At 41.5% G+C, this 25923-nt stretch overlaps 1 long non-coding RNA gene across 1 annotated transcript in view; it reads right to left on the bottom strand.

Moving 5' to 3' along the window:
• The window catches only part of LOC126999614 (uncharacterized), a 74648-nt gene extending 65487 nt beyond the window's left edge, over positions 1-9161 (bottom strand). The window contains exon 1 of the long non-coding RNA XR_007753471.1: positions 9102-9161. This is a non-coding gene — a long non-coding RNA (uncharacterized LOC126999614). The remainder of the gene's footprint in view (positions 1-9101) is intronic.
• Positions 9162-25923: the final 16762 nt, after the last annotated feature.

Raw genomic sequence — 25923 nt, 5'->3', positions numbered from 1 at the left:
GGTCGTATTTTCATTCGTATTCGACATTTCATCTCCCAAGAACACCCATTTGACAAGGCTTTCGTAGGAGTTGTGGGCATTTCCATGAGTAGTTCTATGACCCTGGTGGTAGTGTGACCCTTCCTCTGTACCATGAACCTGTAGAAGCACACATCAGAACTCATTTGACCCCTTCTTTGACCTTTAGAAATAGCTGATGTGAGAACCAAAAGTGTCTTGTAATACCTACCTAGCTCTCGGTAACCTCCCTGTTATTATCGTACACATCACCGCTGCCAGATTGTCGTACTCAGAGCATAGTATTTACCGGTTTCTGACGCCTAACTATTGCCAAGAAACATCAGGATCTAACTCTTTTGACGATAACTATAAATGAGTTTCGTTAGTGGAGCCCAGAAGACAGTTTAGGGGGTAGGAAGTCGGGAAATATAATCGGCTGAGTACGACAATCTGGCAACGCTGGTACACATACACACATATACATTTTTTAAAAACAGAAATACCAGGAGATTAAAAGAAAGAAACTAAGATATTAACTCCTTCTCCTCTCCCTCTACCTCTACTTCTTCCTCCTCGTCCTCCTCCTCCTAATACTACTTCTATTGGAATTGGATTGTAACTGTTTTCGGGGGAGGGGGGGGGAGGGTTACTACGTCTTGGTATAGTCTGTTAAATGTTATTTGTGTATATAGTGGGAGATAAGTTAAGTATATTGTTTAGTAATTTATTTCTTCCTTAGTTTTATCTGGTCTTACGCACACGAACACACACACACACACACACACACACACACACACACACACACACACACACACACAAATACTAAAACTGCGGAACTAATAAAAGGTTAACGCACAGACTAAAAGAAGGTCACAGATTAAGAAGATTAGAAACTTGAAGGATTTGAGAGAGATGGACGAGGAAGGGAGATGAAAAGAAAGAAAGAAGGAAAGAAAGAAAGGAAGAAAGAAAATGAAAACGAGGAAAGAAAAGAAAACGTATAAGGAAGTAAGGAATAGAATAAGAAAGAAGGAAGACAGAGAGACAGACAAAAAGAAAGAAGGGAGGAAGAGAGGCAGTGAGGAAGAAGAGAAAACCAAAAATAACAAGAACAATTAATCAACTCGTAACAAAAGAATAAACAGAGAAAAGGAAAGGTAGAAAAAGAGGAAGAAAATATAACGAGCCCAAAACAAAGACCCCATAATGAGAACTAAGACAATTATTTTCTTATTTTAATTATACACAAAATTTATATGTTTATCAATTAACTTGGACCACGAAATCGAACGCGGCATTCCTCATCGCGTTCGAGAGAGAGAGAGAGAGAGAGAGAGAGAGAGAGAGAGAGAGAGAGAGAGAGAGAGAGAGAGAGAGAGAGAGAGAGAGAGAGAGAGAGAGAGAGAGAGAGAGAGAGAGAGAGAGAGAGAGTGGTGGAAGATGGAAACGGAAGACAAGTGAAGAAAAGGTGAATGTTGATATATAAAAAAAATGAAAGGAAGTGAAGAAAGAGGAAACGGGAGATGGAGAGAGAAAAAGAAGAGGAAGAGGAGAAAATGGAGAAGTGGAAGACGGTTTTATGGAGTGGGTTTATGGAGTGGAAGATGTCGAATTATATGTGAAAGGGATGAATAAGGAGAAGACGGAGGAGGAGATAGATAGATAGAAAGATAGAGGGAATACAAAAAAAATAAGATAGACAAAGAGCAAGAAAGAAAGAAAAGAAGAGGAAAAAAAGGCAGAAAATCAGATACAAAAAAAGGAAATAAATGAGGAAAGAGGAAAAAGAAAGAAAGGAGAGAGAGAGAGAGAGAGAGAGAGAGAGAGAGAGAGAGAGAGAGAGAGAGTGTACAATGGTGTCTCTACAATGAATCGCACCATTAGTATTTACCTTTTATATTAGTCTCCCCTGGACGTTAAGGTAATTTGCATGCTGCCTCGACCCATCCCTCCTTATCTGCCTCATCTCCTTATTTATTTATCCTGCCTCTTATGTTATCTTCTACGACTACCGCTGACTGCTCCTCCTCCTCCTCCTCCTCCTCCTCTTCCTCCTATTCCCTTTTCTTATTTTTATTATTTGTAGGCTTTCAGATGCTCTTTTTTTCTTTGTTTTGATTTGTTTTGATTCGCGTGTGTTGCTACTAATGGTTTTGACTGTTTGTGACTGTGTGGGTGTGATGGGGGGGGAGGTATGTATGTGAGTGTGTGTGTGTGTGTGTGTGTGTGTTCAGACAGACAGACACACGCACACTCATACTCACAGGCAGACAAAGAGACAGACAAACAGGCAAACAGACAGACAAGATAACAGAAACAAAGACAAACTTTAAAAAAAAAAACAATAATAAAAAGGAAGAAAGAAGAGGAAAAGAAAGAGGAGGGGAGACGCCACTAAGGGATGGAGGAGGGAGGAGAAAAGTATCAAATAGAAGAGGAGAAGGAGGAGGAGGAGGAGGAGGAGTGTAGGTAAAGCAAGGCAGTGATCAGGGAGGTAAAGAATCTAAATAAGGTAGGGAAGGCAAGGGGGAGGGAAAGGGAGAGGGAAGGGGAGGGAAGAGAAGGGGGTGATGGTTGAAGAGAAGAGGGTGGAGGGAAGAAGAGAAGGTGTACTACATGTGAGGAGGAGGAGGAGGAGGAGGAGACAAGAGAAGGTGGAGTGAAAAGGAAGGAGGAGGAGGAGGAGGAGGAGGAGGAGTGAAAAGGAAGGAAGTGGAGGAGGAGGAGGAGGAGGAGACAAGAGAAGGTGGAGTGAAAAGGAAGGAGGAGGAGGAGGAGGAGGAGGAGTGAAAAGGAAGGAAGTGGAGGAGGAGGAGGAGGAGGAAGAGAAGATACAAGCAAAGCATAAAAAGTAAAGAGAAAGAAAAAAAGAAAGATTGAAAGGAATTAAAAAAATGGAAAAGGAAGAAATAGAAAAAGAAAGAGAATAAGATAAAAAGATATAAATAAAAGAAAAAAAGGGAAAAGGGAAAGAAAATAAGATGAAAAGGAAGTAAATAAACAGAAAAAGAAAATGAAAGAAAGATGAAGAGAAGTTAATAGTGATATATAAAGAGAAAGAAAAAAACAAAATAGAAAGAAAAAAATATATGTAGTAAAACAGAAAAAATGGATGAAATATGAAAAAGAAAACGCAAAAAACAGAAACAAAAACATAAATATGAAACAAAACAAAATCAAAACACCACCTTAGATATTTTTCCTCTCACTCACTCACTAATTTTCTAAGACTCGTTTGATACAACTAAACTCCTTACCTTGATGGTCCCGCCCATTACCTTTACTTGGCGGACATAATCAAGGTGCGAGATATATTTAATCACCTGTATTTTAGCGAAGATCAACACAAAGGAGAGGAGGAAACAGGGAAAGAAAATAGAATGGCGAGGAAATAAAGAAAGGAAGAGAAAGAGATAGAAAAGCAGAGAAAATATGTTAGAAAAGAAACAATTAATTAAAAGGAAAACGAAGAGAAAGACAAAGGAGAAACATTAATGAAAGTGAAGCATAAAAGAAAGAAGAGAAAAATATATAAAAAGGAAAAGGAAGAGAAAGAAAGGAAAACAAAAGGAAATACTTAATGAATGGGAAGTATAAGAGAGAGAAGACACATTTACAAACAGACAAACTAACAAACACCCAAAACAAACAAAACAAACACCACCACAATCACCACCACCACCACCATCCTGACCCCATTCCATAAACTCTACGGGATCAGAACGCCTTTTCTGGCACGGAGGGGAATTGGAACGCCCTAATGAAGTAAGGAGGAGGTTTAGGGGACAACTGAAGGGGATTGAAGGGAGGAGGAGAGGTGTTGGGATGCTTATGTAGATGAAGGAAAGGGAGATAAGGGAGATAAGATGTGGAGGAGGAGAGGAAGTGGAGAGAGGAGAATAGTAATGAAAATAAGAACATAAGGAGTTTGCAAGAGAAGAGAAGAAAAATAAAGAATAATAAAATAAAAACGAAGAAAAGTGAAGAAGAAAAAGAAGGGATGTGTAGGAGGAGAGGAAGAAAATGGAGATAAAAGAAGACATGAAAAGAAAGAAGGAAATAAAAGGGAATTAGTAAAAAAAAAGTGAGTGAATGTTTAAAGGAAAAAGGAGGAAAGGGGAGAGAAGGAATATAGGGGATAAGAGATGAGAAAAAAAGAGAAATTAGAGAGAGGAGGTGAAAAGAAATGAAAAGAAAGGAGGAAATGGAAGTGAAATTAATTTATAAAGGTGAGAAAAGGAGAGGAGAGAGAGATATATAAAGAAGAGAAAGTGGAAGGATGGAGGAGGAGAAGAAACAAGAAAAGGAAGAAGGAAGTAGAAGAGACCAGAAATTAAAGTAGAGAATATTAATAAAAAAAGAGGAAAGTGGAGATAGAACACGAGAAGAGGAAAGGGAGAAGGAAATGGAAGAAAAGTGAATAGAGAGAGAGAATGCTAATAAAAGATAAAGGAAAGTGGAGGAGGAACAGGAGAGAGAATGAGAAGAGGAGATAATGGAGAAGTGGAGGAGAGTTTATGGAGTGGTTTATGAAGTGGAAGCTGTGGAGATATTTGTGGAAGGGATGTAAAACGAGAGAGAGAGAGAGAGAGAGAGAGAGAGAGAGAGAGAGAGAGAGAGATCAATTTTACGAACTAATTTTCAACAGGTAAAGTTAAAAAAAAAAAAAACAGCGTAACAAGCCTTGCCTCTCCCCCCTCCCCCCTTTTCTCTCCCCTCTCCCTCCCCTTTCTCTCCCCTCTCCTCTTCTCCCCTCTCTTTCCTCCCTATTCCCCTTCCCCTCTTCTCTCTCCCACTGTCCCCCTTCTCCTTTTCTCTCCCCTCTTTCCTCCCCCTTCTCTCCTCCTCTCCCCTTTCCCTTCAACCTTTCCCCCTTTCTCTCTCCCTCCCCATCCCCCCATTTTCTCTCCCCTCTTTCCTCCCACTTCTCTCCATCTCTCCATTCTCTCTCCATCCCAGCCCAATACATTCCACCTTCCCTTCTCTCCCTTCCCCTCCCTTCTCTTCCCTTCCCTTCCTTCCCCCTCCTCCCCTCCTCCCTTCCTCCTCCTCCCACTTGTAATTAAGGCCCATTGCGATTTACACTAACGAGCAAATTGTTTCAAGGACAACTTAGTTAGCAAGGCTGGAGGAGGAGGAGAAGGAGGAGGAGGAGGAGGAGGAGGAGGAGGTGTAGTGGAGAGAAGACCACAAATATGACACGGATGATTATGAAGAGAGAGAAAAAAAGGAAGAAAGGAAAGAAGGAAGAAAAGGAGTGGAAAATAGAATGACAGAAAAAAAGGAAAGTAAAGCAAAAAAAGAAAGAAAGACGGAAGAATATAAAGAACAGAAAAGATAATAATCAAAACAAGGTAAAACATATAAAAGAGAGAGAGAGAGAGAGAGAGAGAGAGAGAGAGAGAGAGAGATGAAAAAGACGAAAAGACAATAATTAAAACAAAATATAAAAGAAAATCATAAAAGTCTGCTTTATGTGTGTTTTGAAGCCTTACAAACCCGCCCCCCCCCCACGCATAAACCCACACACACACAACCCCTCCCACACAACCCCATCCACCCACATCCTACCCCCTACAGCCCCAACCGCCCCACAACCCCTCTCCAGCCACACAGGTAATTAGGGCAACAGAAGACGCGCCGTGAGTAGGTCAAGGTGTGGCACAGGTAACTAACCCAAGGCGCCGCGGGAAAGTGTGTGAAGGTGAAAGTGAATTGGAGGTAAGGAGGTCCCGACAGGTTAAGACGAGGGGGAGGAGGAGGTGAAAAGGGAAGGTGCGGAGGGGGGAGAGGTAGGGAGGGGGTGACAAATGAAAAGGAAGCTGGGGGGTGGGAAGGGGAGGGAATAACAGGTAAGACGCGGTGCTGGGGGAGGCTGGGGAGGTTAATTGAGGCACCTGGGGAGAAATTGGGAGTAAATGACGCTATTGACTTATTGACAAGGGAGGGGTAATCACATCGCGCTGGCTCGGCTCCTAATGAGGGCTCTATACGGCGTTCAAAGGCCTCGTCAGGAGAGATTACGCTAACGGGGACTCTTACCTTGCTTTAAATTAGATTCTTCGCTGTGAATTGTTAGCTGAGTGTGATATAATGTTAAAACTGTCTATATGAAGCTTCTATTATGTATGTTCTACAGTGGTTTATCAGGGAGAGATTACGCTAACGGGGACTCTTACCTTGCTTTAAATTAGTTTCTTCGCTGTGAATTGTTAGCTGTGTGATACAATGTTAAAGCTGTCTATATAAAGTTTCTATGTATGTCCCTCGGTGGTTTGTCAGTGAGAGATTTAAGCTAACGACGAGATTCTGGCTTCCTTTATGTCTGTTGTCCTCGTTCTTATTAATGTTAGCTGTGATACAACGTTAATTAAAACTGTCTATATGAACTTTATATGTACGCCCTTCAGAGGCCTGCCGGAGAGAAGGATGTAGTAAACTGAGAAGTCTTACCTTACATTAAAATATTAGTTTTCGCTCATATATTACCTGTGTGTTACCTGTTAAATGTTACCTATGTGTCGTACCTCTAAATTAAGCCTCCTCATCCTTCCGAGGCTCCTCAGTTAAGAGATACAGCTAGCAGAGGAGTTTTACATTACATATAGAGATTTATATTCATTTTTTATATTACCTATGGGTTAAAATTGCCTAAATGATGCCGGTGTGTTAAAATTGTCTAAATTAAGCCTCTACGCCCCTCAAAGGCTCGTCAGTTAAAGAGATGTAGCTAATGTTGAAATTACGCCTCACAATAAAATACTTGTTTTCACTTTCAAATAATGATATCTAAACTAGTGAATATTATATGAATACCGAGAATGATCTAAATATATCTACCTCTACTTTTACTTATTAACTCAACCTTTGAACTTATTCACGAGCGTCATAACACCCTTTGAGATTTAGTGAATGAGGAAAATGCAGCTAAAAGAGGGGATTGATTTTTTAATCATATATATTTATTTTCACTATTAATAATAAACTCCATGATCAAACTTGCAAAACTAATAACAAACTCATCCTTCCTTAATAAACCCTGGAACCCTCGAAGGCCGCGTCCATGGGGGAGTTGGAGCTAACGAGGAAAAATGTCTTGGACTCTATATTTTTCCTCCTTGGGTTTGCTAAGTGTCTGGCCTGCGTAATGATGCCCGGGCCCTTCAGAAGCCTCGCCAGCAGGAGCGATACAGTGACGGGGATATCTATTTAGCATATGGTCATCTATTTTAACCTCATTTCTTTTCGATATTCTTGTCAGCTCCATTTTTTTGCAATTTTTTATATTACATTTCTTCTTAATTTTTCAGTCACGTGTTTTGCAGTATTTTGGTCTTCGTAATAATTAATTCTGAAAAATGCGATACATAACTGACTTTATCTAATGCTAGTTTATAATTTCCACCTTTTAATTATCCCCTAAAAGATTAGTGTTTCTAGAATTATTAGTTTGTCATGCATATTTTCTCTTCTTTTATTTTAACTATGGTCAGACAAATCTCTTTTTAATATTTTAGTCAACAACATTTTTTTGGCATTATTATAACTATCCATATTATTTTTTTTCAAGCGATCTAGGCAGTAATATTTTTTCTCTACTATTCCTGCCAGTCATATACATCTTTTTTACAAGCTCTCCATAAATTAAATAACCAGGCATCCTTCATTATCTATAAGTACACAAACTTAATTAAACACATACGAACCAGAGGATAAAACTAACACCCACTCACCCTAGCAAGCCACACAGACACCCCAACCAAGAGGCGAACGAATGTGTAAATTGAGGAAAATGAGCATAAAACTAAAATAAAAATGCAGCGATGATGACTGGGAGACGAGGATGAAGGGTGAGTGATTAATGGCTTGGGGAGTGAATGACGGGACACACACACACACACACACACACACACACACACACACACACACACACGCAGGCAGGGCACCCCTATCCTAAACTCTTTGACTAAGATAATATTTTTTTCCTCTCTCCTTCCATTTGCCCTTTTTCCTCCTCTTCCCTTCCCCTCTCTCCCTTTCTTCCCTTTACTCTCTCCCTCTTTCTCTCCATCGTTATTCTCCTACACATACAAAAAAGGTAAATTAAACAGAAAAAGAAATGTATTAACCAACAAACTGTCAAAGAAAAATATGAATGGAAACTGAAAAAGAGGAATAAATGAGACCTTTAAAGATAAATTCCAAGAAGATGAAAAAAAAATGCAAATAAGAATAAATAGTTAGACAAAGCTAATAGGACACAGAAGAGAGGAATATATGAGAAAAGCAAGCACACGCACACACACACGCACACACACACGCACACACACACACACACACACACAGTACGATGGCCCATTAATTTTCAAAACCGCGGAATCTTGGCCAAATTTCGCTGTACCCAAACACGCCTCAGTTAACGAAGAAATGGGACACACACACACACACACACACACACACACACACACACACACACACACACACACACACACACACACACACACGACACTCCCTAAAAGAAACATACAGAAAATAATGACAAGACAATAAAAAGAAGAAAAGTAAACAGAAATCGCAGAAGACAAAGAGGACAGATTCAAGACAGTTATATGAGGAGGAGAGAAGACAGACAGAGGGGAAGGAAAAGACCAATCCATCAGACCCACACAGACAGATGGACAGACCCGCAGACTGACTAATGGAGACAGACAGACGGGAGCAGAAAGATAAAACGACGCGAAGACAAATAATGAGAAAAATTATGACTTGGAAAATATGATGAGAGGGAGGAGAGGAGAGGAGAGGAGAGGGTGGTGGTGGTAGTAGTAGTAGTAGTAGTAGTAGTAGTAGTAGTAGTAGTAGTAGTAGTAGTAGTATATAAATTCCATGTGAACAACGAAACAAACAACATTATAGCGTTACAAAAAAAAGAGACCCCAAACTCTAACAGAAAAAAAAATACTTGAAAAAGATAACATACATAAAAACACATAAATAAACTTTCAGTAACAAATAATTGACACATAATAAGGTCGTGTTTAGACTTAATTAACCTAACCATGAGATTCTAACCAAGGACATAAGGATAACAGGGTACTTACTCCTAGACGACCGAGAATGAGCCGCGAAGCACTCCACAGAACTTGCTTTTGAAGGGATCTGAAATAAAAAGATACGTGAATGAGTTAGTAAAGAGAATAGATAAAATTGATTGATTGATAGTTTATTATTGCAGGTAAACAACAAGGGAGGAGGGAGGAACGTGCCATCCCAACCCCCAGGCAGGGCAGAATGTGAATGAATAGATAAAATGAAGAGACGAAGGAAGAATACAAGAATGAGTTAATAAAGGAAGAATATGTGGATTGCAGTACTGAAAAATCCATGAATGAAATGAAAAAGAAAAAGAAAAAGAAAAAAGGAAAGAAAAAAGAGTTAATAAAGGAAGAACGTATAGATGGCAATAATAAAAAATACATGGATGAAATAAAAAGAAAAGAAAATGAAAGAAAGAAGGAAAGAAAAAAAAGAAAGTTAATTAAGAATACATAAATGAATTAGTAAAGAAGGAATACAGGAATAATAATGAATAATAATAATAAATACATAATAATTTAATAATGACGAAAAAATGAAAAACTAACAATAAAAATAAATAATAATGATAACTTCTTACATTTAAGGAGAAAAGTTTAAAAAGGTTATGATAACTTTTTCTCTTTTTTACATCCATTAATAAAAAAAAATACCATTGTGTACATGCAAGAGAGAGAGAGAGAGAGAGAGAGAGAGAGAGAGAGAGAGAGAGAGAGAGAGAGAGAGTGGTGTTTGGCATTTGGGATACAGCACCGGCAATCTACACGTGTTTTTTGTTTGTTTGTTTGTTTGTTTGTTTGTTTTTAATGGTCTTTTGAGCCTATAAAATTACTCCATAAGCCCTCTCTCTCTCTCTCTCTCTTCACGACACTTTCCTCCCTCCTCTCATCTCTTTCTCTAATTATCCTTCCATTTGCTTCCTCTCCTTTCTCTTCTCTTAATTACCTTCCTCCTCCTCCTCCTCCTCCTCCTCCTCCTCCTCCTCTTTCTGTTTCCCAATCTTGTCTTATCTCTTCTTCCTTTGCTCTCAAACTCACTTCCTCTTTTTTTTTTCTCTATTATCTTTTATCCTTTTGTTCTCTTTGTCTCCATTATTCTAGTTTTCATTCTCTTCTTTTCTCCTTTCCTTCCTTCCTTGATTTTTCCTCCTTTCCTTCATTCTTCCCATTCTTTCCTTTCCTTTTTTTCTCCTCCCATGTCCCTCCTTCTCTCTCTTCTCTTTCCTATTCCTTTCTTTCCTCAATTCTCTTATATTTTTTTCTGTTTTCTTCCCTCCTTCCTTCCTTTCTCTCCTCCCTCTCTTCTCTTTCTTTTTCCCTTCCTTTCCTCACTCACTCTCTTCCATCTTTTCCTATATTCTTTCCTCCTTCGTTCCTTCCTCTCTTCCCTCTCTTTTCTTTCTTATTCCCTATCTTCCATCTTTCCCTATCTTCTTCCCTTCCCTTCTCTTCCATTCTTCCCTCCCTCACCCTTCTTATCTCTCCCCTCAGAATTACCCCCTCCTCCTCCATGCCCTTTTCCAATTCCAGCATCCCTCCTCCTCCTCCTCCTCCTCCTCTTCCAGCATTCCCTTTTTCATCACAATCTTCCCCTCCCCTCTCTCTCCCCTCTCCCTCTCCACAATCTTCTCTCTCCCCTCTCCCTTTTACCTCCCTTCCTCCCTCCCTCTACCTCTTATTTCTACTGCGATGGTCTGACTAGAAATTGGCTTTAGATGGTTGATAATAAGCATGGAAGAGGAGGAGGAGGAGGAGGAGGAGGAGGAGGAGGGTTCGGTAAGGTACGGATTCGGTCCCAGAGGTAACCCGACTTAATGAAACCCGACACGAGTGGAGCCGCGCCGATTTCAGCCTCCCCGAAAGCTCCTACCGCCGCCGCCAGCCCGAGAAAGGAGACCGAACCAACCCACCCGCCTGCCTTGTTCATCTTATAGCGATGCCGAGATTGCGCAGCGCCGAACAAGTATGAGTCCCAAGGTTATTAGACGTGGGTTTAAGGAGGATGAAGAGAGGGAAGAAGTAGAAATTCAAGGGGAGCAGAAATGAAGAAAGAGTGGATAGAAGTGGAGATGAAAATGGAAATAAAAAGAAGATAATGAAACAGACAGAAGGAGGGAGGAAAAGGGAGTAGGGATGTAAGGAGGATGAAAAGAGGGAAGAGGTAGAAATTCAAGGGGAACAGAAATGAAGAAAGAGTGGTTAGAAGAAGAGATAAAAGTGGAAATAAAAAGAAGAAAGATAATTAAAGAAAGAGGAGGGAGGGAGGGAGAGGAATGAGAGAAAAAAAGAGATAACGAGTAGGAGAAAAAAGGAGGAGAGAAAAAGAAAGATAATGAGATAAAATGGAAGGAAAAGAAAATGGGGAAAAGGAAGGGAATATAAGAACTGAGAGAGAAAAAGAAAAAAATAGGAGAGGAGAAGAAAAGGAGAGAATAAGAGAAAGAAATGGGATGGAGGAGAAAAATGGAAGAAAATAAAGGAAAATGAGAGAGAGAGAGAGAGAGAGAGAGAGAGAGAGAGAGAGAGAGAGAGAGAGAGAGAAAGGGAATGACAAAGAGTATGGTTAGGAGAGGAAATAAATGAAAGAATAATTATGATATGAAGAATAAAGATCATGAAAAGGAGAGAAGAAAGATAGAAAGAGATGAAGCGAAAAATGAGAGAGAGGGAGGAAAAGAGAGACATGAAGGAGAAATGGAGAAATAAGAGAAGCAGCCAGACAAATACAGTCTCTCTCTCTCTCTAAAATGCATCATAAAGGGGACTGAAGCGAATCTTCCTCCCGGTCTCTCTCTCTCTCCCCCTTTAATGATCAGCGATTTAGTAGTAATGAATGGAAATGCTCGTTTTCTATGGCATCTCTCTCTCTCTCTCTCTCTCTCTCTCTCTCTCTCTCTCTCTCTCTCTCTCTCTCTCTCTCTCACCTCCAATTAGGAAGGAGTAAACACATGACTCGCTTCACAATAATGACACACGAGGAGGAGGAGGAAGAAGAGGAGGAGGAGGAGGAGGAGGAGGAATTAAGAGAAGCATGACGCGGAAATGAAATATGAAACCAAGGAAGGAAACGGAGAAAAATATGAAGGGAGACAGAGAGAGAGAGAGAGAGAGAGAGAGAGAGAGAGAGAGAGAGAGAGAGAGAGAGAGAGAGAGAGAGAGAGAGAGAGAGAGAGAGAGAATTACAGTGACCACCCTCGTTGCTAGGCCCGAGAGAGAGAGAGAGAGAGAGAGAGAGAGAGAGAGAGAGAGAGAGAGAGAGAGAGAGAGAGAGAGAGAGAGAGAATATTTCACATGTACCAAGTATCAATCTTAGTGACGGTCAATTTATAACACACACACACACACACACACACACACACACACACACACGGAGGGGCCGGAAGGAAGACATAAAAGACAGTTAAAAAAAAAAAAGGAAAAACAAACACATTAGATGGAGACAGAAAGGTGAAAAGAGGAGGAGGAGGAGGAGGAGGAGGAGGAGGAGGAGGAGGAGGAAGAAACAAGATTGAAGAAAATGATAACAAGAAAGTGAAAGGACGTGAGAGAGAGAGAGAGAGAGAAAGAGAGAGAGAGAGAGAGAGAGAGAGAGAGAGAGAGAATGATACACTCCCCCTCCCTGCGGCCAATCCCAAAACACACACACACACACACACACACACGCAGGTAATGACACACTCCACAGACCTAATGATCCCCCCTCCTCCTCCTCCTCCTCCTCCTCCTCCTCCTCCTTTCTCTGGACAAATACAGTAATGCTTTTTGATACCTCAGATTCTCATTTAACTCCTTATTATCCAAAATTAAGTGTTTTTAAAAGAATATAATTAACTTCCTTTTCTATTTTCTACTGACTGAATGGGCGCACCTTCATGAAAAGGATGCTTTCATGAAATATGTGGTGTTTAGGGAGCTAAAATGATATAAAAAAATCATAGTAATCGTTTATTACCACCATACCGAAATTCACTAAAAACTGGGTTTTTTTCATGTTTGCTGAAAACTACTGATATTCAAGGTTTAGAATATGGAAAAATGTCATGTAGGGATTCTGATTAGCTGATCCGGTTATTTTCGTTAGTAATATGCTGCCATTTAATTATTCTACCCCCTTAGTCCTTGAATGGGTTAGTATATTTAAAACTTTACCCAGTCTTTATTATTTAATGAATTTTGTTATCTAGATTTTGTTGAATTGTTCTTGATACTATAGAGGAACACATGTATGCTCGTGCAGTTCGTGGCTTGAAGATTGCATATGAAGCCATGATGCACTGTTTCTTGTCTGCAGCAGAGACATATGCCAGTGACAATGAATTGCCATGGGTTGATGATGAAACAATTAGTCTCATTGGTGACCTTGAGGCTTCTTTCCAAGTGGGTGATTCGGCATTAATTAAAGTTAAATGCACAGAGATTGCAAAACGTCTGTCACCTGTGTCAGACACACTATCCATGTTCAAGAAAGAGGGCAGTGATCAGTCCAGCACATTTGCTTACTGGAATATTTTTCTTGAGGATGTGTCGTGAGGGCTGACAGAGAGGGTGACTTCCTACTTCATCTAGATGCAGTTCTTGAGATTTTCATCTGGCAGGCAGGATAAATTATGCTAGATACACCCCTGTCTATGTGCTGGACATGAAGATGCTGGAGCATAATCATCCAATCAGCTATCACCATCTTCTCAGTGGGGGATTTGTAGTCAGGAGGAAGGATGACATTCCTTTCAACTGTGTTCCAACCGATCAGGCCCTTGAGCAGACTATAAATAGGGAAGCCAAAAGCGACGGAGGTGTCATAGGGTTCACACTGCGGAAAAGTGCTCTCCTCCGCTGGCTACTTACTAGGCATGTGACAGGGGAGTATTGCGAGACTTTCAAGGAACTATGCAGCACCAAACACGGCAGAAAAGAACATAGTGAGTTGGGGAAGGCTAGAATACTAAGAGATACTGAGGACGTTTCCAGAGTGTATGCCAAAACCACTGCCAGGACCCATTCAATCTGAAGGAAGTGACTCAAGGACTGTTCAATATCGTGAGTGGCAGAATAGCTTCAAAACCAGTTGAGGAATCCCTCAGATCCTTGCCAGAGAAGGGGAAAGTTGCTTTTGAACAGTTCATCAAGGAACGATTGGTTGAGCAGAGCAAGAGTTTTTGGGATGCGATTCCAAAGAAACCTGCCCTCACCTTTGCTGACATGAAGAAGCATATGACCAATGACAGAAGAAGAAAATAACCATTGACACTGAAGTGCTGTTCAGACGCCTACTTGCTGTTTCCAAGAACAGAGATGTTGATCTTCAAAGGGTCCTGTCATATGAGCTGCAGTTCCCCATCCCTCTTTCATGACGATGGAGCTATAAGAAAGACAGATAAGTCAGAGTTGGAAAGCTTGAATCAGTATCTGATGAGATAGTGGAGTTGCCAGTATTACTTGGGAGTGAAGAATCTACTGCGGCCTACATAATTGATGGTATGGCACTAATTCAAACTTTAAATGAGAATTTCTTCAAAACCTTCAACGACTTGGCAAATCCTTCATATCCTAATCTTCTTCCACCTCCTCTTCCTCATTTTCCTCTTTCTTACTCTCATTCTTTGTCTTCCTTCTCTATATTCCCTATTATTCTCCACTTTTTCCTCCTCCTCCTCCTTCAAATACTCCTTCTTCTTTTCATTCCTTACTTCCTCCTCTTCCTACTCCTCCTTCGCCTCCTCCTCTTCTTCCTTCAACTTTCGCATCGTCATTCTCATTCACAACCCATACAATCACACTTTATCGTCCCCATTATCACCCTCCTCCTCCTCCTCCTCCTCCTCGTCGTCTACCGGAACACAACCCGAATCCGTGGTGTCCTGCGCGGTGCCATTAGAACTTGCGCCAACTCTTGTCATTCCCGCCATAAAGCAAGGTCGTGTAACCCAACTTGTCTCCTCAACACGCCACATTTGCTGCTGGAGTTTGCCCACGAGGAGGAGGAGGAGGAGGAGGAGGAGAAGAAGAAAAAGATAGTGTTGGTAGTGGTTGTGATTCTAATGGTAACGATGATGATGGTGATGTTAACGAAAAGAAGAAGAAGAAGAAGAAGAAGAAGGAGGAGAAGAAGAAGAAGAAGAAGAAGAAGAAGAAGAAGAAGAAGAAGAAGAAGAAGAAGAAGAAGAAGAAGAAGGAGGAGGAGGAGGAGAAGGAGGAGGTGGAGAAGGAGAAGGAAAAGGAAGAGAAAGAGGAGGAGAAAGACAAACTGAAGGAGGAAATTAAAATGCAGGAGGATGAAGAAGAGGGGAAGATAAGCAGAAGACGAGGAGGAAGAGGAGGAGGAGGAGGAGGAGGAAGAGGAGGAGGAGGAGGAATATGGAGAATGAGGCAGAGAAAGACAAACGGAAGAAGGAGGAAAATAAAATGCAAGAGGATGAAGAAGATGGGAAGACAAACAGAAGAGGAGGAGGAGGAGGAGGATAACATAACATTCTCGTAACTTGTAAACGCTTCCAGACAAACAAACAAACAAACAATATTCTCGTAAGTTATCTATTAATATGCTTCCTCCTCCTCCTCCTCCTCCTCTTGCTCTTCCTCCTCCTCCTCGCCTTACTGCAACTAATACCGATACTTCCTCATTCCTGTACCTCCTCCTCCTCTTCTTCCTCCTCTTCCTCCTCCTCCTTTCGTGTTCACCTTTTCACACAACCTCCTCCACCTCCTTCTCCACCTCCACCTCCTGATCATCACCTTCCACATCACCACTAACCTCCACTTCCTCTCCCTCTGTCTCTCCTCCCTGACCTCCGACACTCTGATTTTCCCTCCTCCTCCTCTTCCTCCTCCTCAACCACAAACACACACACACACACACACACACCCTCAGCCAACTTTTTTTGCTTCCCTTTCACCACCACCACCACCACAACCACAACCATGCATAACCATTTTTTTTTTACAGCAGAGACAGTGCAAGGGCGTAAAAAAAGAAAAGAAAACAATAATGAAAACAAAAAAAGCCCGCTACTTGCTGCTCCTGAATAGAGTAGAGTGGCCAAAAAGAGAAACCAACACCACCACCACCATTAACACCATCCCAATACCTCTCATCACCACCACCACCATCACCACCACCATCAGAAGGAGGAGGAGCAGGAGCAGCAGAGGCGGGGTGTCCTTTGTAGTGATGGTGATGGTGGTGGTGGTGGTGGTGTTTGGGCAGGTCTCCGTGTCTGTTTAGTCTCTGAGCGTAACGAAAAAGTGAGGCGGTGGACCATTGTTTCCCATTTGTTGCCCTCACGACCTGCAAACTGAGGAGGAGGAGGAGGAGGAGGAGGGAAGTCGGCAGTGGTTCAGGAGGAGGTGATGATTGTCGGGGTGTATAGCTGTGAGAGGAGGAGGAGGAGGAGGAGGAGGAGGGGGAGATGATTGTGAGGAAGCATAGCACAGAGAATAAAGATAAAGAAGAAGAAAGGAGATAGAGGAGGAGGAGGAGGAGGAGGGGGAGATGATTGTGAGGAAGTATAGCACAGAGAAGAAAGGAAAAGAAGAATGGAGTTGGAGGAGGAGGAGGAAGAGGAGGAGGAGGAGGAGGAGATAACAAAAAAGAGAAGGAGAAGGACGCTGATTTTGAAGGAGGAAGAAAGGAGAAGAATTGAAGAAGTGAAGGGAAGAAGGAGGAGGAGGAAGAAGGAAAAGGAGGTTAAGGAAGGGTGGAGGTATGGTGGATATAAGAGGAGATATGGAGTGTACGGGAGGAGGAGGAAGATGGTTGGTGATGATGGTGGTGGTGATGGTATGGTGGTGGTGGTGGTGGGGATGATGATGGTGGATGATGTGGTTACTAAAGATGGGATAATGTTTAAAGGAGGAGAAGAATGGACGATGTGGAGGCAGGAGAAAGGAGGAGGAGGAGGAGGAGGAGGAGGAGGAGGAGGAGGAGGATGTGGAGGAGGAGGAGGAGGAGGAATGTGATTGATTAGGGGTATTGAGAATATGGTGGAGGATAGTGTTTCTCTCCTCTCTTAATTACCTGTTTTGTATATGTGGTTTTTCTTCTGTATTTTTCTACATTTCATATTTTTTCATTTCTGCTTTTTTCAAGCCTTCATATTTTTCTTTCTTTATTTCATTTTCATTTTTTTTCTTTTTTATTTCCTTTCATATTTTTTCATTTCTCCTTTTTTCTTTTTTTTCTGCCTTTTTCTTCCGTCCACAAAACTCAATGAATAATGAAAACAAACAAATATATTCATAAACACACACACACACACACACACACACACACACACACACACACACAAACGCACACACAGTCAAACGCCCGTGATAGCCAGAATAAAGATAAAGAAGAAGAAAGGAGGAGGAGGAGGAGGAGGAGGAGATGATTGTGAGGAAGTATAGCACAGAGAAGAAAGGAAAAGAAGAATGGAGTTGGAGGAGGAAGAGGAGGAGGAGGAGGAGGAGGAGATAACAAAAAAGAGGAGGAGAAGGTGATTAGTTGAATGAAGGAGGAAGAAAAGGAAAGAAAAGAAGAAGTGAAGGGAAGAAGGAGGAGGAGGAAGAGGAAGAAAAAGGGAGGTTAAGGAAGGGTGGAGGTATGGGTGGAGGAGAGTGGAAGAGGAGGAGAAGTGGAGGTAATGGGAGGAGGAGGAAGATAATAGTGATGATGGTGGTGGTGATGGTGGTGATGGTGGTGGTGGTGATGGTGGTGGTGATGATGGTGGTGATGATGATGGTGATGATGGTTACTAAAGATGTGGATAATGTTTAAAGAGGAGAAGAATGGACGATGTGGGAGTGGTGATGAAGGAGGAGGAGGAGGAGGAGGAGGAGGAGGAGGAGGAGGAGGAGGAGGTGGAGGAGGAGGAGGAGGAGGAATGTGATTGATTAGGGTACTGAGTAAATAAGGGTGGAGGGATAGTTAGTGTTTCTCTCTCTCTCTCTCTCTCTCTCTCTCTCTCTAATTACCTGTTTTTGTATGTGTTTTTCTTCTGTATTTTTTCTGCATTTCATATTTTTTTCATTTCAGTTTTTTTCGCTTTCATATTTTTCTTTATTTTCATTTTCATTTTTTTTTCTTTTTTATTTCCTTTTTTCATATTTTTTCATTTCTCCTTTTTTTCTTTTTTTCTGCCTTTCTTTTTTTCTTCCGTCCACAAATTAATGAATACGAAAAACAAACAAATATACATTCATAAACACACACACACACACACACACACACACACACACACACACACACAAACGCACACACACACAAACGCCCGTGATAGCAAGATAAACATATGACTCCCTAAAGATTGATTACAGCGCAAATTTGGTCTCCTCCTCCTCTTCCTCCTCCTCCTCTTCCTCTCTTGAAGGGCCAAATCGAGTCACGACGCTGAAAACTCCTCACGAAGACTCAAGAAATGAAGAGGAGGAGGAGGAGGAGGAGGAGGAGGAGGAGGAGGAAGGGATTTAAGAAGTGCGGAATAAAAGAATCAGGAAGAACAGATGGAAAGAAATGTATGGAGAAGTGGAGAGGTGGAGGAAAGAAAGGGAGGAGGAGGAGGAGAAGGAGGAGGAGGAGAAAGGGATTTGAGAAGTGCAAGAATGAGGAACAACAGATGGAGGAGACGTATGGGGAAGTGGAGAGGTGGAGGAAAGAAGGGAGGAGGAGGAAATGTATGGAGAAGTTGAGAGGTGAAGGAAAGAAAGGGAGGAGGAGGAGGAGGAAAGGGATAGAAGATTGGAGGAAAACGGTAAGGGAGGAGGAAGAGGAGGAGGAGAAAATTGTTACCTGTACGAGTATAAGACATGTTTCAGACGCACCGTGACGGATCAGCGGGATTGTGATTAGCGGGGCTCGAAGTGGGGCGATTAGGCTAGGGAGAGAGACGGATGAGCCGGCCGCACGCTATCCCGGGTTGTGTCTAATGGTAACGCTATTACTGATGTTTTAATAGCAGAGGTAAGCAGCGATCCATCATGAGGCATTTGAATAATATGAGTAAGCGGGGATTTATGAGGGATTTTAAGAACGCAAATAGCCGGGGGTGAGTTTAAATATCAGGAACAAACGCTCTTGCAGTGGAAGGATTAAAGATGATATATATACTAATTCACTGAGAGACCTTGGAGTGTAATGATAAACAGGTAAGTATCAGGAACAAACCCTCGTACAGTGGAAGGATTAAAGATACTATATATATACTAGTTCATTGAGAGATCTTGGAGTGTATTGATAGACAGGACACCGACACCTCTCATCCCGAAATTGACCTCTCTTTCGGCCACTCCCCTGAACTCATTTATATAGAAGCAATGAGTAGCGGGCTTTTTTTTTCATTGTTTTCCTTTTTTTTGCCCTTGAGCTGTTTTCTTTACTGTAAAATAAAAATAAAAAAAGACATTAAGTTCAGAGAAATTCAAGTAAGAAAAATGAATAAATATCGAAAAGAAACGTTCATACATAGGAGGGATTTAAAAGCAACTAAAATATACTAACTTATTGAGACAACTTGAATAATGTAATAATGAACGGGAGTATATTTGATTAGGAGAAATTTACATGGCGAAAACTGAATAAATATAGACAACAAACGTTCGTCCATTGGGAGAGTTTACAAGACTTGATATAAACTAACTCATTCACATAACTTGAAGTGCAATGACAAAGTGATGTTTATATTCAATTAAGCGGAAATTTAAATAGCAATATAAATGAATTAGTATCGAAAAACAAACGCTGAATTAACGAAAAAAAAAAACGAACTTGAGATAAAAAAAAATATATATACATATACTAGAAAATAAATGATTAGGGAAAAATTAAATCACAAAATGCAGATCACAAACGAAAACTAAAATTAATAAAAGTAATAAATAAACGAGAAATTAAAACAAAAATTCATCAGGATAACTTTAAATGTGGAAAATAAAAACATATATACTTAAAGAACTCTATACATGGAAATACCAAACACACACACACACACACACACACACACACACACACACACACACACAATCCCTCAGTCCCGACTCCCGTTTAATCCAAGACTCGCCCTGATTCACCGATTAAGGCCACAAAAGAGGAATATAAAGAGAGAGAGAGAGAGAGAGAGAGAGAGAGAGAGAGAGATGCGTTCCCTCCCTCACGTGTTCCCGCAGCCGTACGTGTTCTAAGATTAATGTTCGTTTGAGTTCTATTGTGTTCGTGTGTGTGTGTGTGTGTGTGTGTGTGTGTGTTTGGTAGGTGGGTGGTCGGGATACAAAAGAAACAGTGAAAAAAGAAATCAAAATACACACACACACACACACACACACACACACACACACACACACACACACAAAGCTTATCCACTATGGGTGATGAGTCAAGCAGAACATCCATTTGTGTGTGCGTGTGTGTGTGTGCGATGGAGGAGGATGAGTGGGTGGGATGAGGATGGAGAAAGAAGAAGTGGAGAGAAGAAAGAAGAGAAATGGAGATAAATAAATGAGATATATAAGAGGAGAAACGATAAATGGTAAGAAGAATGAAGAAAAAGAAAGAGAATAAGGGGAAAGGGAGAAATGTAATAAATAAACAAATAAATAAATAAGCGAAGGACGTGAGGGAGGAGAAAATATTAAGTGGTAAGGAAAAGAAATGAGAAAGAGAAATTGTGTGCAGGTAATGAAGAGAAATGTGAAGTGAATTAATTTAAGTAGTGAGAAAAAAAAAGAGAGAGAAATAAGTAAGAGGAAGGAGAGACAGAGTAAGAGAAAGAGAGTAAGAGAAAGACTTATAGGAGTAGACAATAATGGACGGGGTGAGTCAAACATGCAGTAGGTACTATAGCGTATGGGAGACAGACAGACAGACAGACAGACAGGCTAACCGACCCAAACTTAAGCTAAACAGGAGCTCAACTGACTCACATTATTCTTGGTAAAAGGGAAAAATACATACTGTCCACCCGCGTTAAGTGTGCAATTGAGAGAGAGAGAGAGAGAGAGAGAGAGAGAGAGAGAGAGAGAGAGAGAGAGAGAATATTATCTATGGAAAGGGAATTATTAAAGAGTAAATGGTTGGAAGCGTGGTGTGAGAGGAGAATGTGGGAGGAATGGAGGGATGGGTGGGAGGGGAAGGGAGATATGGCAGGGGCAGGGGAGAGGGTGGGGAAGGGTTAGGAGAGAGCATGGAGGAGACAGCAAGGGGAGGAGAGTCGGGGGAGGGAGGGAGAGGACGTTGGAGAGGTTGGGGTAGAGCGTGGGGGGGATGGAGGAGAGAGAGAGAGGGAGGGAATAGAAAACGAGGGAGGGGTCACAGAGAACATGATAAAAATGAGAGCAGTTTTTATGAAGGGGAAACTATTATAAAATAAATTGCATGGAGAATTTAAAGAGAAAAGATGAATATGTAAACACTTCCCTAAGACAACCTGAACATTATAGACATACAAATATAGTACCATGATCAAACATACATACATACATATATACATTGACCTCTCTTTCGGCCACCTCTTTGGATTCTTTTTAGGAGCAGCGAGTAGCGGTCTTTTTTATTATTGTTTCCTTTTTTGTGCCCTTGAGCTGTCTCCTTTGTTCTAAAAAAATACATACATACATACATAAAAATCAACACTAAGTAGCATTATCAATAGCACTAAGGGTCATATGCCTTCCCCGTGTCCAGTAGATTCACCCCTATCGACATGCTAGCCAGATTACACACTTACTCCAGCTAATCCCTTTATATCAGGTAATCTGCTGAATAATTACTTGCTTCCACCTTGTCACCGCCTACAGCAGGGATCAAATAAACTTTTAACACCAGACAAAGTAATAAAAGAAGAAACAGATTACTTGAGAAGCTGAAAATATACACACTCTCTTTAGCCCATTTAAATACCATAATCCCTTCACTAGTCTGCTATGTTAACCTTGTCACCTCCTACAGCATGGACCAAATAATCCTTTAATTAAACACCAAGGTAAAACAAATACAGTTGACCTTTAAAGATGAAAATTATATACACACTCTCTTTAGTCCATTAAAATATCATAATCCCTTCACTAATCTGCTATGTTAACCTTGTCATCTCCTACAGCATGGACCATATAATCCTTAAACACCAAAGTAAAGAAGAAAAAAATACAGTTGACTTTTAAAAATGAAAATAAGATACACTCTCTCTTTAGTCCATTTAAATCTCGTCATCCCTTCAGTAATATGCTATGTCAACCTTGTCACCTCCAACAGCACGAAGCTAATGGCGATGCTCCCACATATCACATTCAACCCACCCATATCAATCATCCCGCACAGCCATCACGCACCCTCACCACACCACCCTCGCCGCCCGTCACCCAACACTCAACCACCGTAGCGAGAAGTCACGTAAGCCACGGACGGACACACGCGAGAGACTAACATGAACCCACCTGTTGCCGACCACCGTAATGGCAGCCTAGCAACATCACCGCGCTGCCTTATTTAATCTGCTAATATCACGTCACCAGGAAGTGAATCGTCTGTTATCACCACATCACGGCCTCACCCAATCATCCGAAACTCACCTCACAGCCTAGAGTAGTCACCCACATGAGGGATGACCGCGAGAAACGATAAAGAAGACAAGGTATCAACCCTCCCGCCTGTCACCGCCCTCCATTACGGCATCCTAGCACGACCGATGCGCCGCCTTTTTTAATCTTCAAATATCACATCACCAAGACACTCATCGGTTATTATCACCATGTCACGCCCTCGCCCACTCACCTGACACTTATTTGACCACCAGCAGGAGTCAGCCACACGACGGATGCCCGCAGGAAACGATAAGAATAAGCACAAGCAATCGACATCTTCCGCCGACTTCACACGCACAGCCGCTGCGTTCCACCCTCCTTCTCCCCCGCCCGCACCATGCTCTCCTGCCCGTGTTCCAATGAAGTGTGAAGATTACGTCATTTTTTTTTCAGTTTGAGGTCTTAGTAACTATTCACGTTCCTGTTTAGGGTTTTAGAATGTTGGTATCTTATCTTTGGACGTTATTTATGCTTAAGAAATTGAATACTAGATTGAACAAGTGATATTACTAGTACTGAGTCTTCGATATCTGTTCATTTTTTCACCTCCATCATGCCTCCTTTGCCTGTGAATAAATCTAGCGCGTTAAGATAGGTACATTAGTTCATTCCCTAGGTTTAGATTTATGGTAAGAGTTTTATTTCGCGTTGAAAATAATGAAGAGTCAGAGAATCGAAGAGCTAAATGCCTCGAGGCGAAGATGAGACAAGCTGGCCTGTGACTGGTTCTCCTGCTAGCCAATCAGCGCGCCGCTCTACCCACGCCACACACTGTCCCATATTATATTAACCTTATTTCCTTCTTCCTATAGGATTTCAGGGACTTCTAACGTTGCATAACAATAGAAAACACAGAAACAAGTAACAGATGCAGGTTGAAAGTCTTGCCTGGCGGGTGTTGATGAGAGACATGAAACAAAGGAGCAGAGGGAAGCGCACGGGACGAAGCAGTGAAGCAGGTGAGCCACAGACCTGCCTTAGAACATTAATTAAGAGAGTAGGAGTAAAGTTAGTGAGGAAAAGTAGTTAGAGGAAAAAGAAGTAGTAGAGATATGTATAGCCTCCTTTAACACACACGAACACACACGCACGCGCAGAGAGAGAGAGAGAGAGAGAGAGAGAGAGAGAGAGAGAGAGAGAGAGAGAGAGAATATTGAAAACTCCCAATCTTCCTCGTGTCGTATATATAAATCGTAAGCCGACGCGAAATCAATGCGGCTGAGTAGGAAAAAAAATAATATTAATAGAAAAAAAATATGAAAAATCGACGGCCAATTTCATCACGAGGGAGAAAAAAGAAAACGGAGGGAAAATTGAGACTAAAAAAAAGGGATTCATAAGAAGGTTTGATGTTGATTGAATGATACGAGTTTTTTATTTATATTTTAGAAGAAGAAATAAATGAGAATATGGATAAATAACAGTGATGAAGGAGAAGTAAAAGTAGGCGATGATGACGGAGGAGAAGGAGGAGGAGGAAGAGGAGAAGGAGTGAATAAGGGATATGAAGAATTAGTAAAAGGAGGAGGAAAAAGGGAAACAGATAAATTGAGAGATAGGAAATTATAGAACAACAAGCAAAAATGAGAAGGAAGAAGGAGTATAGAGGGAGATGATGATGATGATGGAGAAGGAGGAGGAGGAGGAGGAGTGGATAAGGGAGATGAAGAAGTAGAAAAAGGTGAAGGAAGGGAAAAAGAGGAATTAAAAGACAGGAAATGATAGAAGAAGCAGGAATGAGAAGGAAGAAGAAGGAGTATAGAGGGAGATAATGATGATGGGGAGAAGGAGGAAGAGGAGGAGGAGGAGAGGGTGATAAAGACGAAGGTTAACTAAAAAAAAAAAGAGAAAGAAAGAGGGAAATAGAGAAACTGAGAGGCAGGAAATGAAAGAAAAGAAAGTAAGACGTCTAGGATATATCTATTTCATCTTTTCTTTCTCTTTTTCTCTCTTTCTGTCTGTTTTTATCTATCTCAACTGTCTGTCTGTCTATCTCTCATTCTTTTTTTACAACAAAGGAGACGGCTCAAGGGCAACAAAAAGTGTAAAAAAAAAAAAAAAGCCCGCTACTCACCTCTCCCATAACAGCGGCCAAAAGTGAGGTCAATTTCGGGTGTTTCTGTTAAACTATTCGCCTTTCTGAATGTCTCTATCTGTTACTGTGTCCCCTTAGCTCTCTGTGTATCTATCTATCAGTCCGTCTTTGCCTGTCTGTTTGTCTGCTATATCTCTGTTTACCTGTACCTGGCCCGTGTTTACCTGACGCGTTCTGTTTCACATCACGGAACATGTTGCGCATTCCCATCAAACCATATCGCCCATAACCTAAAGCCTGACCATATCTCTCTCCTCCTCCTCCTCCTCCTCCTCCTCCTCTTCTCCCCTCCCTATCTCCCCTTCCTGCTCTTCTCCTTCTCTTCTTCTTTCCTCTTTCCTTTCATTCCCGCTTTCTCCTTCCCCTCCTTTCTCTCTCTACCTTTCCTTTTCTATATCTCTCTCCTCTTCCTTCTATCTCTCTTTCTCTCCTTTCTCTTCCTCTCTCTCCTTCTCCTTATTCCTTTCTCTCTCTCTCCCTTCTCTTCCTTCTCTCTCTCCTTCTATCTCTCTTTCTCTCCCTTTTCTTCCTTCTCTCTCTCACTCCCTTTCCCTTCTTTCCCTCTCCTCTATTTCCCTTTCTCTTTACTTTCCTTCCCCTCTTCCCATTCCTTCCTTCCTCTCCCTTTCCTTCCCTTATTTCCTTCTTTCCTTCTCTCTCTCTTTTCGCTTCTCTCCAATTTCCCTCCCTCCCTAGCCTTCCCCTCTCCTTCCTCCCCTCCCTTTCTCCCTCATGCTTGGGTCATTAAGGTACAGGTGAAGGGGAATGGGCAGGTAGGTTAGGCAAGGTGTGCCGGTCTCAGGTGAGCAGGAAGGTAATAGAAGGGAATTAACGATGGGTTTGGCAGTACAGGTGAGGTAGAGCCAGGTGTTATGGGTGAGAGAGAGAGAGAGAGAGAGAGAGAGAGAGAGAGAGAGAGAGAGAGAGAGAGAGAGAGAGAGAGAGAGAGAGAATGTACAGGTAAGCTATTTTCTTTTCTTTCTTTCTCTCTTGATTTACTTCATTATCTCTCTTTCTCTCTCTTTATCTATGTATCTCTCTTTCTCTATTTATCTATCTATCTACCTCTATCTATCTATCTATCAATCTCTTTCCCTCTACCTACCTCCAATACCAAAAAAAAAATCACCACCACCACCACCACCATCACCACCACCACCACCATCACCACCACCACCACCACTA

This window comes from Eriocheir sinensis, chromosome 16, assembly GCF_024679095.1.
Source record: "Eriocheir sinensis breed Jianghai 21 chromosome 16, ASM2467909v1, whole genome shotgun sequence".
Classification (NCBI taxonomy): domain Eukaryota; kingdom Metazoa; phylum Arthropoda; class Malacostraca; order Decapoda; family Varunidae; genus Eriocheir; species Eriocheir sinensis.
This window is presented reverse-complemented; position numbering and strand designations above follow the sequence as displayed.